At 40.9% G+C, this 13,686-nt stretch overlaps 1 long non-coding RNA gene across 1 annotated transcript; it reads right to left on the bottom strand.

The window, feature by feature from the left end:
* Positions 1 to 7,134: 7,134 nt before the first annotated feature.
* LOC103180518 lies at positions 7,135 to 9,697 on the bottom strand. Its single transcript, XR_488117.2, has 3 exons — positions 9,620 to 9,697; positions 7,984 to 8,080; positions 7,135 to 7,237 (listed from the first exon to the last, which is right to left on the bottom strand). It is a non-coding gene; the product is annotated as an uncharacterized LOC103180518 (long non-coding RNA).
* Between the last annotated feature and the right edge of the window lie 3,989 nt (positions 9,698 to 13,686).

The raw sequence follows: 13,686 nt of genomic DNA, 5'->3' as shown, positions 1-13,686 counted from the left end.
TTCTGTTTTTGATTCAGTTTCAGCTGAGTGGTCGGAGAATAGCGCTGGCAACACTAAACACCAGGGCAGCTTCAGCCAAGTTGATCCTTGGTGGATCACGGATGAATGAAGTCCAACGCAGATAAATAAATGCAAGGTACAACACATGGAAAGTAAAACGAGGGAGTGTACCTTCTTCGTTTGATGGGGTTGAATTTGTCAAGAGGAAGTTGAAAGAGACCTAGGGTTGTTATTGTTGCTCACCATGTGCAAACATTGTAAAACAGCAATACAAAAAACAGATACATTGCTCAATCAGTTGAGTTCACATTCACAGAAGTCATGTTCGAGATATACAATGGTTTGAATTTGGCTGCATCTGGAGTACTACGTACACTTCTGGTTAGTGAAACACTGGGGCTGTCATCTTTTTCACTGATAAGCATTTAGTTTGGCCACATTTGGCTTACAATCTACAAATTGCTTGCAGTTATATTTGAAATGAGATGCTCATATTATACCCAAACACAGTTTACCTTATTCACAAGCAGAAGATGGCGGAATTCACCAAGGGAGGCAAATGATCTTCTCTATGGCAATTAAACTATATTAGAGAACTTTTGAGTCGTACTTGTGTTCTTAAAAGGAACAAGAATATTGTTCAGGGAAAATAAGCATTAATTTTTAATCTAAATGGATAATTGCGGTGAGGCATGGCAAAAGGAAGGAATTTAGGTATTTAAAATGTTTATGGCAAAAACAGCCTGGAAACCGAACTGGAGGATATTTTTCTACCCATCAGAGGCACTTAGTGCAGGAACTCAAAGTTAATGTGCCTTAGTAGATTGGTTGGTTTGCTGAGGGGGATATGGGGGTCTCAAGGGATATGGGGCAAGGGTGAGCAATTGCAGTTGAGGTACAGAGCAGCCTTGATCTTATAGAATGGTTTTGAAAGTTTTTTTTCTTAATCCAGTGATCAAAATAGTTTAACCTGTGCTGTAATAAGGTAGATGGTGATCTTTTATTTCTATAATAATAATCCTTGCATTTGATACAGCGCCTTATCACGTCTTTGAGACATCTCAAAGCGCTTCACAGTATATACTGTAAAGTGAATTGACTGTATATTTTATGCACGAAATGTGGCAGCTAATTGTGCACAGCAGTGTCCCCAAAGACAGCCGTGGATTGAGTGACCAAATTATTATTATGGTTTTAATCCAACAAAGACTGACGGGACGAAATTCTCTGCCTCTTAGATTATGTGGGTCCTAGATTAAATGAGTTTGGCAATGTTAACTCACTTCCTTCTGGGTGTGTAACCTCACTTGTCAGCAAATGAGAAAAAAATTATTTTGTACCATCAGGTTGGTAATGAGGTGTTGACAAGTTTATCACACATTGAAGCGTACTGATAATCTTCTTCAGATACTTTTAATTCTTGTTTTCCTTTTTAATTCCACCTTGGTTTGTTCAACTTGTGAAATTACTTTGACACACTTCCAGGCTGTTATTTAGATGCCTTAAATAGGTTAATAATAGCTCTTTTGCTGCTTGAACGGCTCTGGCAATTCTCCTATTGGATTGTTAATCTTCCCTTTGGCTTTTAATGTTCTTGTAATCGATGATCTTGTGGCATTGAGTTGTAGAATTCAGCATGCACTTCTTGTTTTCAAGCTTTTCTTTGTCACGTGTGACGCATGTTCCCACAAACATGTGGCCATTGAGTCCAGCAATTTGGTAATTAATTTTCAATGTAATATTTAATTAAGGCATAGCAAAGTAAAATATATTGACAAAAACATCAATTAAACCAAACTGCTGTGTTTTGCTTACGAGGCAATTGCTTGTGAGGCAACGTGTCTGCCATGGGTGGATTTTACCACCATATCTGGCATTGGATTCTCCGAAAAGCACACTGTAGTGGCATGTCTTCGTCATCCAAACCCACTTTGTGAAATCAGACCCTTCTGACTCTGAGACGAGAGTGCTAGCAACTGAACCAAGCTAAACCACAAATGCAGACAAGAACAAACCAAAACCTTGGACATGTTCCCAATCAACATGATTGAAGTCAAAGGCACAAATGTTATAGCAGAGTTTGGAGATGCAAAAGAACAGAATGGATTCAGAGATTTTTAATATGGTCATTGCCTAGTTTGGAAAACCTGTTTAATATTTTGTAGATTTGATATTCGTGCCCAAGACAGCAGCTGCACAAAAGGCAAGGTGCCACCAGGGAGAGATATGAAGATGCTAGTATAAGATAAGGAAATAGTAGATTGACAGATCAGGAAAAGCAACAAGCACTGTGAAGCATCACAATCCAGTCAAATCAGTCAGTGCTTCAAGATCACTGCTCGGAGCAATATTAATACCGAATGACTCAGCTGTTGTCAATGCATTGAACGTTTTCTCAAAAGCATAAGTAAATTAGGCCCATATTGAGACATGGATGCTTGCATTCAGATACCAGAGGTCCCTCCAGTTGAATTGTGATAAGGAACTTCAGAGAGATATGAATTGCAAATTTATGTCGACTTTCAAAAGATTACTCTGTGAACATTGCAGGTCCAACCACATCAACTGCAGTTAATATACAAACATGGGGAAAACATTATAAGATCAAAATTCCTGTTGATGTCCCTGAAAAAGCTAAAAAGTTTTTGAGTTATGAGTGATTTTTTTCAAGGGGGAATGTTAACGCAATCAAATTCCTTGTGATCAATAGCCTCTGCGTTTTATGCCTCAGTTTCTGTGACTCGCACAATCGTGAACCAAATCATTATGCTAATAGTCATTCTCCAACACAACAACTCCTCTTCCCTCCACAAACGGCAGATTATTCAGAACTGCAGCTCGTGTCCTCTCCTGCACTAAGCTCTATGAGTCAATCAGCCCCATCCTCGCTCGGCCTCACTGGCTCCTCATCCCCCAGAGGATCGAGTTCAAGATCCTCACCCTCACCTTTAAAGCCCTCCACAGTGGGTCTCCTCCCTGATGAAGGTGGCTTTATCCTTGTCAAATTGGATGAGTGCTGCCCTACAGGTAGATCACTGAGTCCAGATATTGATGTTCAGCTTCACCTCAGAATGACATAAATATGTCCGTTCACCTTTAGCCTCCGCATCGTCTTGGGTTCATTTAGAGATTTCAATTTGCTCTCTGCTGGAGAGGAAGCTGTGTACTGTCAACTTTAAATCATCCATTTTCAAATCCATCTACACTTAACAGCAATTGATCATCGCACTCAGACAGACAACAGTCTGCATCTTCCATGTAGGAGAACATCTCAAAGCACTTTACAAAGGTGAACTAGGGTGGCTGAGGTGAGGAGGTACTGATTAGAGGCAAGTGCGGATAGTCTCACATTGCTGAAGAAAGGTAAGGCTCATCCATTATATAAAGTTACTGTTTCACCCCCTCCCAATGGTTCTGTGCAGAAATACACAAGTAATAATCAATATATGTGCCAGAAAGGTTCAAGGTTAAATCCCTGTTGCTGCCTGAGCTTGCTGATTGATCACATGCATTTAAATGGTGGGAGTATTATAATAATAATCCTGGCATTTGATATAGTGCCTTATCATGTCTTTGAGACAAAGTGCTTAACAGAATATATTGTAAAGTGATTTGACTGTATATATTTTGGGCAAAACAACTGTTGGTGGGACGCTGCTGTGTGCAATTGGCTGCTGCGTTTTGCCCACAAAATATACAGTCAATTCACTTTGCAGTATATTCCGTGAAGCGCTTTGTGATGTCTCAACGACGTGATAAAATGCTATAGCAAATGCAAGGATTATTATTATATTTATGTAGATATTCCAATCCAGTACACACATGTAAGAATACGTGGGATTCATCAGTTCTGATACCGAATAATAAAGGCATCTGACAAAGAAGGACAGAAACAAAGTTTAGGCAGAGACAGGAAGAACTCCCTCCAGGCAGCTGAATCATCTGAGCAGAGCAAAAAATCAATGACCCACCAAAGTCCTGAGGTGCTCCAGCAAAAGAGACCAAATGTGCAGCAATTGGGTTTGATTTAGTCTCAGTGCAAACTGCATGCATAATCACTTCCGACAGGATAATATCCAGTAGCATTTTAACCAGCATGGTTTTATAAATGTAATATTTTGGGGGTGAATTTCTATGCTCTTCAAGGTGAAGGGTGTCTGTGGAATACAGTACGCTGGATGGTGATCAGGAGCAGGCTGATTTCTTTATCCCCCCCCACATACCCAGGAATCTTGTACCCAATTATAGTACCTACTGTCATCTGGTTGAGGTAAGATAATTAAGTACAGAATAGGAACCAAACTTGGATTTTGGCTCAACTCCATAGTAATTGTTTGACCAAGAGAGCCACAGCATTTATTGTCGTTTGGTCTTTCTTTGTTGACCTTCCTCTGTGACTGTGCCTGTGGTCACCTCCCCCCGGCTCGCACCGTGCTCACTTTCAAGCTCTCTGGGACACTGCCCTGCGTGAGGGGCGCAAGTTGTTGTTTGAAACGATAATAGTGGCTTCATTCAGCAGAGCAGTGTTCCAAAGGGCCAGTAAGTTTATAGTTTTGTTCAAAAGTATGAAAAACAGCCAATAGTCGGATTCCCAAAGCATGTTTACATCTACAAGCAGTGTCCACATTTGAAATCCAAGTGGTATCGGTCAATGAAACAGTGTACTTCAGCCTTAAGCACTTTCCCTAATATGTAAGTATTGTGTAACATACAAAACAGGTGACTGAAATTGATGCGATCTACACACGACTGATTCCCTCATTCTTTCCTAGATTAGCCTGCCAGCTTTGTTTAAATAGGAAAAGCATCTGCAAAGCTTATTTTGTAAACCATGATTGGACCCTGAATGCTTGGCTTCCTGATGCTAACTGAGTGCATCTATAACCAGTCAGAGAAACCCATATGATTTGATAATAAACGGCTGCTCAGGTTACTAAAGCATTCAGTGCTCTAATAGTGCCTTGCATAGTTCACCACCCAACATATGCAGAACCCTTTGAGGTGTGCTGCATAAGCACTCGTGTTGGATATAAACCAGCGAGACTGGATAGGACAAGTGGCCTGTTTTGAGCTTTACCATCAATGAATCTATGAATCTTATACTCGGAACATACACCTTGAAGAACAGATTTGCATCTTGGGTATAAGAACCTACAGGAAGAGGTGATGGAAGGGCATTGGTGAAAAGGTGGGTAATTGGAATTGAGGTACAGATCAGCTATGATCCTATAGAGTGGTGGAACAGGCTTGAGGGGCTGAATAGCCTACTCATGTTCCTATGTTCCTAGATTAATATCAACCTAATTGACACTTCACTTGAAAGAATCTTGTCAACGTCAAATGCGACACATTGATGAATGTGACTACATGGCAGATGTTTGTAAACATCGTGTTGTATCATGTTAGCAGTCCTGTCAAAATAAATCAGGAAATCAATCCCATAGCGCTGAAGCGTTTCTCCCTGAACAATCAAATATGTTATGAATTTACCCCGTGATGTTCCTTCTATTTCTCCCGAGGAATATTTCCTTGTGTGTATGACTTTTGATAGCAGATGCAGTGGCCGAAGCACTTGTGTCCAGATCAATTTTGTGATGGAGGCATGTTGAGAATAACTAGTGCCGCTGAGTAATATCTGTGCTTCACCACTACACTGCTTGCCTCCATCTCTGTGTTGTTGTTGCTGTTCCCGTGGGAACAGTATGTATGTAAAAGTATAGAACAGGCTGCCCACGGAGCCGGTGGAAGCAGAAAGTGTTGTTTGTTCCAAGAACAAATTAGATAGATTTCTGCTTGAAAGTGTTATTCGGGATAGATACGGTACATAGTTTGGGACATGATATATCAAGCAACTGCCAGGCTCGTGGAAGGCAAACTGGATGGACCTTGGTCTTCTTTCGCCAACAAATTCTCATGTTCTCGTGGACATGTTACTCAATTTCATCTTCCAGTGATCTTTCCATTGTGATTGTTCTACATTCAGTCCTTGAAGCTCTGAAGCAGATCCTAGTGGAAGTGTGCAAGGCCGTGAAGTGGGAGATGGCATTAGGTACCTCCTACGATTGGATACAGTCTGGTAATTTAAGAGCTGATGACTAATTTAATGGCTGAATGCTCTAAGCCTAGAGCACAGTAAAAAGTAAGATAATTAGGCTTTCTGAGGGCATCTGGAGAGGGGAGGGAGGAACATGATTAGCATAATTTTGTAAGGTTTCAGCAAATTAAAATCAACTTCTACAAATGTGCATTAAATCATTGTGTAATTGCAATGAGCACAGTTCATATAGTTCTCGATTCCCACGTTTAACACACTGCATCCAATTTGGGGCTATGCCTGCAGCTTTGAATCAACTGTAAATGTCCAATTAATATGCATAACACTCAGCCACTGTCAAGCATTCTTGGACACTACACCTCATGAGAGGTGCTATATAAATGCAAGTTGTTGTTGTGGCGGTTGACTTAAACCGCAGTTGCCACAAGTGCACTGAAACATGATCACGAACCCGTCTAAACCGCCGAATTAAAAAGTTTTCCTCTTACGCCTTCAACATGAATGTGGGAATTCGGTCACTTTTTCTGATACCGACTATATCAGCTGGCTAAGTTGAGTTGAGGAGGTAGATAAGTCCTTCAGCCATAGTTGTTGGAATAATGAATGTTATTTTATCACTGGCAGTACCACTGACTGCCAAGTAGGAAATCTGTAGCTTAATCATTTAATCACTTAACATAACTGAGCTGCTCTCTTGCAGGTTTTAAACAATTCATGGCTTGACGTCATTGTGAACTGATTAGTGCTGAGCTGCTGCTTTTGATTAGCTTAAATGCCGTATTTTATTGGAAAGAAATCTGGGGATGGGATTCGGAGAATCCAGCATTAGGACCTTCTGAATCCATCGGTTAATCATATTAATAAGCAAAGATTATGTTTCAACGATATCAACAACTTGTATTTATATAACACCCTTTAAGATGATATTGTTCATTTCTGTCGGTTTGTGTTAAACCTTTGTATGTTTTAATTTAAAGAGTGTAGGTGACATCTGAATACTAGTTTGGAGGAATTATTGAGTCTGTTAATGTGAGGGAGCTAAATTAGCAACAGCGAAGAGAAACTCATTACCTCTCAGCGTGCTTCAGTGATCAAGTCGTTTAAACTGTTCGTGTTTGATTCACCTCCCTCGTGCTGTTGAGCTCAGTCACTCCTCCAACACAGTTGCGGCATCTGCACTCACTGCTCAAAGAAAAATAGAACAACTTGCACTTTTGCATAGGATGAAGTTCTCAATGCCCTTCACAAAGGCAATAAAAAGGAGAGGAGATCAGTCCTACTTACTGTTAGGTAAACGGAGGCTCGTGTGTGGAGTAAGGTAACTTGCCCAAAGTTTCGCCCTGCCCTGGAATCTCACCCAGGTCATCTCGCTTGCAAGGCGAGTGCTGTAACCACTAAGCTACAGGACTCCACCTTGTCCACCTTGACTCGTAGCACGAAACTGCAGAACCAAAAGAGGCCTACACACATCTCATCAGAGATAAAGCCTCTTCTTACTGGAACGAGAGGCTGAGGTACACTCAGAAAATAATCTGCTGCAATTTAAAAGACCTTTTCTATGTCATTGATCGAAATGTCAAAGATAAAAAGTGGCATTCTGTATCCAGTGGGAACTATAATAATTACAAATTATGGGTTTCGGGCTTAGAAACTACTCATGAATTGTAGTTCAGAAAAGCTGCCCTTTTCAACTTCACAAAAAATGTAAAGTTCAGCTCCCCCTGTTGGCAAAGCCACTGAGCCACACAGTGGATGTCCAAGCAGGTCCCAGGATCAATCTGTGGATTAGGATTAATTATCTGACTTCAGTCAGGGAGTGCTGGGTCCTGTTAGTGAGCTCTGCTCAGCATAAAATTTTACAGCACAGAAACAGTCCATTTGGCCCATCAAGTCTGTGCTGTTCATATTCTCCGCGAGAGCCTACTCACCTGCTTGTTCCCCTTGCCATTTAACGTTATGCCTCTTCCTGAATCCATCCAATTATCTTTCAAATAAACCTGCAGACTTTGTCTTAACTTCGGTTTGCTAATTAAAGAAATATTGGTTGGATGGTGCCAGTGCTGCGTGTTTAAAGTCTGTAGGTTAATAATAATAATAATAACAATAACAATAACAATAATAATAATCGTTGCATTTGATATAGCGAAGTGTCACAACATTTAGACAACAACAACATTATATTTGTATAGCGCCTTTCACATCAGGAGGACGTCCCAAGGCGCTGGATGTTTCAAAGAGCTTCACAGAATATACTGTAAAGTGAATTGACTGTGTATTCTGTTCGAGATCCACAGGTTGTCTGAGTTATATAGAGACTCCACCTATCATTAGATATGATCTTTATCTTTACTCATAACGATGATCTCCTTTTGCTATGCCCGGGAAATGATTGATGAAAACTGACTGCCAAGTAATGAGCTTGGAGCTGTATAGTTTTATACTGTGCACATTTTGGCAAAATCAACCAGTTGCCTAGTAAGGCAATTATTTTCAATGATTACAAAGATTGCTACTAATAATATTAAAGAGAATTTGAACTATTCAAAAACCCAGTATCGAGTAGATAGTTCGTGTGGACTCACACCTCAGGACCACTTTAACAGGACTCAAAGCGAACTTTCATTTTCATAGTGCCTTCTCAAATCAAGAGGCTTCAGAGCATTTTATTGCAATCTGTATATATGTCTATATCCCTGGTCTGATCGTCAAGTCTATATATTTATGTATCACTGTATGCCTGTGTGAATGAAAATTATTATTATTTTAAATATTTAATTGAATTAAATGTTAAAAATGATAATGACAATTAAATTAATAATTAAACCAAGTTTAACAATTTTTTAACACAAAAAACTCCTAATACACCTTGGGATAAAGGCTCCCAGTGATAAGGCAGCTAGAATGGCAGGTTAGGCGTGTGTATAAATACATAAATAAATGTTAATAATTATCCTTGCATTTGATGCAGCACAGTATCACGCTGTCGAGATATCTCAAAGCACATATCAGAATATTCTGTAAAATGAATTGATTGTATATTTTGTGGGCGAAACGTCTTAAAAGACTTAAGTAGTCGTGACAAGTTAAGTCAGGGTTGAGTTATCAGGAGTTTGCTGTATTTTGTGGCACTCTCGCCTCCAAGTCACAAGGACTTGGTCCCATGGTCTCAGCTGTGACACTGGGCGAGTGCAGCAGGTTCAGACATTCCGGTATGATGCTGTAGCGCTGTGTCACACAAGACTTTAATTAGAGGTCGAGTCTAGTTCAGGTTAACATGAAAGATTCCATGATGTTTCGCCCACAAAATAGTTAATTCACTCTACAGTGTATCCTGTGAAGCGCTGTGAGACATCTCGAAGATGTGATAAGGCCCTGTATCAAATGTAAGCATGATTATTATTATTATTATTATTATTATTAAGACTCTATTCGGAAAGTATTGTCCAGGCTAACGGTCTTCCAGATTAATTGTTCATTCACCTCATGGCTGTTTGCAGGACCTTGAACAGGCAAATTGCCTGCCGCTTTTACCTATAAATACTATCTGCACTTGACAACAATTACCTGTGAGGTTCTTCTGACCTTCTGACCAACAGCGGAGAGTGATATCGACTTGAGCCCAGCCAGTACCCAAAGGGCCCCACACCAAAGACTGACGCCCTTTAAAAATGGCAAGAATTCTTTTCTTCTGTCTACTTAACAAGGACAGGGCAGCTGAGAGCTATTTCTGTTCTCACTTGGCATTCAGAGCAGTGAGATGTGAGCTGCTTATTATTTTGCAGTGTGTGTGCAAAAGCGGGAGTGTAAAATTAAGAATCTTCTAGCAAGACCTGAGATTAGAAGGATTTTTCTTCCTGCAGAAAAGTGTACATGTAGATTGAACTCCCACCTAAAACAATTAATGCTATATTGAGTGATACTTTTGAATAAGAATGGTATAAATATCTGGTTAGGAACAGTATTGAAGGGATAGATATAACAATGATGGAACGCTGTGTTGAATACTATGAACTATGAAGGAAGACAAGGGAAGTTTAATCTCTAACATTAAGTGAGAAGGCGTTCTACGAGAGATTTGATCGAGGGGTCTAAAATATTAAATTGTACAGATAAGACAAATCTAGAATATATTACATCAGATCGAACCAAGAAAGCAGGAAAAGTGGAAAACTGTTAGTTCAGCTGTTATGAAGAGTGTGTGATAGCTCAACCAGTAGTATGAGAGACATTGAGAAAAGGAAGCGGAAAATATCTGGGAGAAATTTCACAAGATACGTCACATGTATACATTAAGGTGTGGAGTAATTTGGAGAGTATAAAAGTATCATGAGCTTAAATGTACACACCAAATTCTTATGACGAGTTTGCAGGATTTGCGGGGGGAATGGAATGGTAGCTGTGGTCAATGCAACGGACCTAAATTTGGCATTTATTAGAAATTGGAACTTGAATGATTTTTTCCAACGTATAATCACGGTACACGTTGGCTTTTTGGAAGCGCGAAAACCAATTTGATAGGGGAGCTACAGAGAAACTATTTCCTCTGGTGGGGGAATCCAGGACAAGGTGCATAATCTTAAAATTAGAGCGAGGGTATTTAGGAGTGACATCAGGAGGCAGTTTTTCACCCAAAACGTAGTGGAAATATGGAATTCTCTCCCCAAAAAGGATGTGGATGCTGGATCCATTAAAATTTTTCAAGACAGGTATTTGTTATGTCAGGGGATCAAGGGATATGGGGCAAGGGCGATTGAGGTACAGATCAGCCATGATCTTATAGAATATCGGAACAGGCTTGAGGGGCTGAATGGCCTCCTCCTGTTCCTAAGCAAAGACGGTGTCAGAACTGTTTTGTGTGGCCCTGCTTGTAACTCCCGTTTAATAAGTTGACCGGTACATCAATTGCAAATACAATCAACCTGATTAATTACCATCTCGCTCTCCAGCTCAATGGTGGGATGAAAACCTGGCTCACGGCCAACTTGCTTTCTGACATTTCAAGGGGCACCAAATTTCATGGAGAAAATGTCTGACAAAGCTTTTTTTTCATGGCTTTGCAAATCAAATGAACAAAGGCATAAAGGAGAGACAGATACATTGCAGTGTCGCTTGCTGAGTCGAGTTGATTTAATTGTGTACAACGCTTGTCTGTTTTTTTGATGATGTCCCTGAAAACACAGCACCCCTTTATTAAACAAAAATGCAAATGGAGCAAGTTGTTTCCAGTATTTTAAATTAAATTAAGTTAAAGTGAATCTGAGAAGCCTTGTTGAGTGGTTGCCATTTAGCGGTGTCTGCCGCAGATGGAATTAAATATAAAGAACAAAATGAGATAGGGCCTAAAACAATCATGTAATTTAATTTCTGTGAGTAACTAAATGGCTACGACATTTTAAATTATGCAGTGCATTTTATTTACTAACGGGTTTGAAATGAAACTAGTGGGATGTGCAATATCACCACCCTCACACCCAGTACAGTTTGGAACACTCCCACGCTCTGTGCTGAAACTGGGATCTACATGTGTAAACAACAGCAAAATGTCATTTACACGGCGCCTTTCACGTCGGGAGGACGTCCTGAGGTGCTGGACAGTCAGGGATTTGGACCCAAACCGTGGGTTGGAATCAGAAGAGGTGGAGGGCAGGGAGGGTGGGGGTAGGAGGGTGATTGAAAGTGTGCTCGAAGAGAAGGGTCTTGAGATGGGCCTTGAAGGAAGCAATGGAGGGAGCGAGGTGAAGGGACTGTGGGATGGAGTTCCAAACAGTGGGGCCAGAGAGGCTGAAGGCCCAACCGCTGATGGTTGGGCGAAGAAGATGGAGCAGGCCAGAGCCCACTGAGCGGAGGGAGCGGACAGATTAATATGGAGTCAGCAGGTCACAGAGGTAGGGAGGAGCAAGGCCGTGGAGGGTAAAACATTTGACTATTCAGTTATAGAATGAAAAGTCTGGCAGCTGGGATTCCTACTGCCTTCTCTATTCCGCTCTTTGCCTTGGCTAACCATGAGTTAAGCGAAGCCTGTACATTCGCTCTGCTGACTGATGCCAGTTAATATTTAGTGAAAGTAAGAAATGGCAGCGTTGAGAAAGGTCATTCAGCTACCGAACCCATCCCTCCGGTACATTAACTCTCCCATCGTGACATCTCATTGTATTCTGAATAACCCCAGACTCTTTGACTCTCATTAATCTTGCTCTATGTCTGCGTGGTCTCTCTCTTTCTCACCAAATCCCTTTGACTCACGTCCCCAAGTTCAAACTTCATTTAAAAACATACCTTTTGGACTGTGCCTTTGCTCAACACTCTTAAAATTGCCTTCCTCTTTGCTCAGGTATCCTGAGTCTTTATAAAGCATTTTGAGACTTTCATCATGCGTCAAAAGCACTGTATAAGTACACGATCGTCTTTTGGCTTGGTGCATTATTTTTTAGAAACATCAGAAAACAGGAAGAGGCCTTCGAGCCATTGATCCACTGTTCCACCAGTGAATTAGATCTTGGCAGATCTTTCAATCCTGATGTCACACCCTTTTACCATAGTCCTTTGAACCTCGACACCGAATACTATGCACCTATATGTGTCATGTTCATCCTTTTGAAAATAATTTACTGTACAATTTCCAGGCCCAGTTGAATATTCCTTGGTTACATTTACATTGTTAACGCTGTAAAGCTCCCACTGCGGCTATTGTACATTCAAGGCGGTAGGTTTTCCGGAGGCTTTAAAAGCAAGCGAGACATTTCGTATGCCTTTTGGTGCAGGGATGAGATGGCGTGGGTGATAATTTGCCACTGGGAGGTGTTGTTTTCAGGGAGAGACAAAGTGCATTTAGTGGTCTAATGGAGTGTGTTGGAAATGTTAGCCCCCAGGCTAGCACTGAGCATGAGTGCTCTCCACTAATCATTTGTGCTATTTTCCGAGCATGTCAGGCAATGAATCAGCTTCCCTTCTACGCTAGCCGATTGCACTCACCCTCATTGTCAAAGTCTGACAGCCAGCTCACTCACATCACCATGGCTGCCCAAATGAGCTTTAAATAAAGTAAATAATAATAATAATCCTTGCATTTGATACAGCGCCTTATCATATCTTTGAGACGTCTCAAAGCGCTTCATAGGATTCGCTGTAAAGTGAATTTGCTGTGTATTTTGTGGGTGAAACGCGGCAGCCAATTGCACACAGCAGCGTCCCACAAACAGTCGTGGATTGCGTGACTGCAGTTTTTTGAAAGAAGAATTATTACCTCCAAATGTGATCTGCCAGTCGCCTAACAACCGGGTTCCTACTTACCACTCGGTAAACAGAGACATGTGGAGTAAGGAAACTCGCCTAAGGTTTCACCCTGCCCGGGAATCGAACCCAGGTCCTCTCAGTAGGTCCTCAAATTCAATTGGTTTGAACAGTGTAGCTTATCATTGTGTTTGTTACTACCTCTCATGGTTTGGCTATGGTGAGTGAATCAGCTGCTCGTTAGATCAACCAATCCGAAACTTGCGATATTCCTAAACACAATCTTATATTTAAGGAATGAGATTAAAAATGTGTTCGAAATACACCCCAGGTGACATCTGATTAATGCTTGCACTCAAAGCTGGCTGAAAAGTCCTCGGTGCCATCAGTGCTGGATTCCC

The sequence above is a fragment of the Callorhinchus milii genome, unplaced genomic scaffold (genome assembly GCF_018977255.1).
Source record: "Callorhinchus milii isolate IMCB2004 unplaced genomic scaffold, IMCB_Cmil_1.0 Scaffold10, whole genome shotgun sequence".
In the NCBI taxonomy this organism is placed as follows: domain Eukaryota; kingdom Metazoa; phylum Chordata; class Chondrichthyes; order Chimaeriformes; family Callorhinchidae; genus Callorhinchus; species Callorhinchus milii.
Note: the sequence above shows the minus strand (reverse complement) of the source record. Positions and strands in the feature narration are given on the sequence as shown.